This window comes from Dipodomys ordii, unplaced genomic scaffold (assembly GCF_000151885.1).
Source record: "Dipodomys ordii isolate 6190 unplaced genomic scaffold, Dord_2.0 Scaffold11, whole genome shotgun sequence".
Lineage (NCBI taxonomy): Eukaryota > Metazoa > Chordata > Mammalia > Rodentia > Heteromyidae > Dipodomys > Dipodomys ordii.
In genome coordinates, this window is record NW_012267227.1 from 8,093,136 (window position 1) to 8,096,395 (window position 3,260).

Below are 3,260 nucleotides of genomic sequence, written 5' to 3' on the forward strand. Positions count from 1 at the left end.
TGTCCCTCAGCTCTTCAGCTCAAGGCTAGCACTCTACCACTTGAGCCACAGCACCACTTCCGGCTTTTTTCTTTTTGCTTATGTGGTGCTAAGGAATCGAACCCAGGCCCTCATGCATATAAGGCAAGCGCTCTACCACTGAGCCACCTTCCCAGCCCTAATTTTGTACCTTTCAAAAGACTGTATAAAAACATGGGGCTGGGAAGGTGGTTCAGTGGTAGAGTGCCTGCCTTGCATGCCCTGGGTTCAATTCCTCAGTACCACATAAGCAGAAAAAGCCAGAAGTGGCACTGTAGCTCAAGTAGTAGAGCATTAGCCTTGAGCAAAAAGCTCAGGGACAGCACTCAGGCCTTGAGTTCAAGGCATACAACAGACCGCCAAAAAAAGAAAGTAAGAAAAAGGAAATAGAAAATTGTTTGGTGGGTTTTTTTTGGGGGGGGGGGAGGTAGGGGGACGGTTCTTGAACTCAGGGCTTGGGCACTGTCCCTGAACTTTTCCGTTCAAGACTACTGCTCTAACACTTAAAGCCACAGAACCACTTTCAGTTTTCTGGTGATTAATTGGAGATAAAAGAGTCTCATGGACTTTCCTCCTTGAGCTGGTCTTGAACTGTGATCCTCAGATCTCAGCCTCCTGAGTAGCTAGAGTTACAGGCATGAGCCACTGGTGCCTGGCTAAAACTTTTTAGCTAACACAAATATAAACTAGTTAATATAGCAAGACTATAGCAGAGGAACTCTGGAGTCAGACAGAATTTTGTTTAAACAACACTTTGATGACTTACTAATTTTATGACTTTTGAATCAGTTTACTAAAACTTTCTAAGCTTCAGATTCTTGATTTGAGAGTCAAATAACAATTCAGACAGCTACAGCTTAGGAATTGTGTAGGTAGTAGCAACAAATAAAGCAATTATAGCAAGCATTACATTTTTCATTATTATTTAATATTCATTACAAAGTCCAGTCTTTTAATGCTCTAAATCAGTTTATAATCAGTACAGATCCCAACTCTGTTGTTTAAAAAGCTAGTACTTCACAAGAAAATTGATGGCTCTCTTATGGTCACCAATAATTAACTGCAGATGTTGGCCAATATACTCTTCAAATGGTCTCCTGATAATACATCCTAGAGAACCTAAATCAGCAAATAAAATTCTACCCGAAGAATAGAAGCTTCTCTTTTGTCTAGAAACATTTCTACCTTTTCTATCATTAGTTGTGCAAAGCTTTTTTTCAAGTCCATTCATTTGCACATGATTTACAGATGATGCTTACCTAGAATCCACAAAAATGCCCAAAGGAGCCAATGAAAGACTCCAGCTGTCCTGCTCTACACAAGCCAGGCTTGAAAACAGCAAGTTTTAAGGCAATACCATCATCTGGAAACCAGAGTTCCTTAACTGAAATAGCAGTTGGTGATCAGACATCAAGACATTTGGCCAAAATAAGACTTTCATCTGCCTGAGACACTTTATGCCAGAGAGGTGAAAGTGTAAGGAGAAGGCAGTCTCACATTTACTAAGGTCTAACACATTTCAACTTGGTCGTAAGAAATACTTCATTAAATTCAACTTTTTGAAAGGTCTTTAAAACAACAGTTACATCTACTTTTATATCAAAGGCACAAAAGACTCTACTATATCTGGCTAAGTTTACCAGGGACAGTTACCACAACAAGCAATAAGGGCCTTCAGGAAGGAATGAGTTGAACCGAGTGGCTTTGAAACTGGCAATCACAAACTGCCTGACAAGTTCTAGTGAATTAGAAGGACCTTGTTCTGTACGCCTCAGATGGAATGGGAAATAAGAAAGAAGCATGTATAAGTGCAAGGCCCTGGGCTGGGCAGTATATACATTCTTTCATTACATCACTCTACATCATTCTCAAGAATACACTAAGGCTAGAATTATCAATGCCACTTCAGAGATTATAGCACTGGGTTTCAAATACACATTTCTCCAAATCTAATATACATGTACCATCAGGTCCATAAAATATTGCTCAACATTATTAGCCATTAGGGACATGGAAATAAAAGCCTCAATGAAGTTCCCATACTCACTAGGATGGCTGAATAAAGAATTTTGGCAAAGATTTAAAAAGACTGGGACCCACTTTTAAAACAGCCTGGCAATTCTTCAAATGGTTAAATATAGTTAACAGTTATCTAGTAATTCCACTCCTAGGTACTGTCATGGACACTTCAACTATGACCACATGCACGACAGTGATCCCATGCGACTTTCCCGAATCTGAAATACGCCTGTCTCCCTGTGAGGTTGGAGTCATTCTAATGCTGCAGGGCTAGTGTGTTTATGGTCATGCTGGTATAAACAAATCTTCTCTGTTGCCAGGGGAACAAATGTACAGCACACCCTAGTATGAATAGTACATGATACTTAATAATGACAATAAATGACTACATTATGTATTTATCATACTATACTTCTTTTGAGTTGGGGTCTCATTGTGCTGCCAAATCAATTCTCAAACTTCTGGGCTCAAGGGTTCTCCACTTCAGCTTCTTCCCAAGGGCTAAGAATACAGCTGCGTGCCACCACATCCAGCTTCCTATATACTTGACTATAGTATCTCTTACAGAAGTTTACTGTGAAGCAGAATGGTAAGTTATACTGGCAGCAGTCTCATAGACATGTTTTCTACATCTCTTGTCTTTATCAGGAAGCCACATCAAGTAACTGACCTATAGGTTTGTGTAAGTGTGCATGCTATACTTACACACAAGAAAACTACCTTGTATATAGTTTGTCAGATGACATCTCATAATTGAGTAACACTTGACTGTATATAGACAAGAAAGAGTTGAAAACATGTCTATACAAAAACGTGTACAAGATTACATTAATGTATTCATAACAAAAAATTTATAAACCACATTGCCCCATTTATTAGGAAATGGAAAGACTTGGAAAAAAATTATACTAAGTAAAGTAAGCCAGGCCCAAAGAAACATAGGTCCCATGGATTCCCTTATTTGCAATAACTAGTAGATGTCTGAGTCAAGCAGAAAAGGTCAGATAAGTTGATGTTAGGGAAATGAACCCTAAGATATGTATTAAATTTATTTTTCTTTCATGTGATTGTTTCTAGCACATTTATTTGTTGCTTTGTATGTCCCTCCCCCACAGAATAACCCCTGCTTTCACTGTATTTGATGTTGATATAATTTGTGGAGGGAAAGGGAAAAAACAAGTCATTTAAATAGGGATACAGGTGGACTCATTTCAACAATGAGA

At 38.8% G+C, this 3,260-nt stretch overlaps 1 protein-coding gene across 5 annotated transcripts in view; it reads right to left on the bottom strand.

Moving 5' to 3' along the window:
* Tcf12 (transcription factor 12) overlaps positions 1–3,260 on the bottom strand; it is a 280,237-nt gene that overhangs the window by 143,409 nt on the left and 133,568 nt on the right. The window lies entirely within an intron of this gene.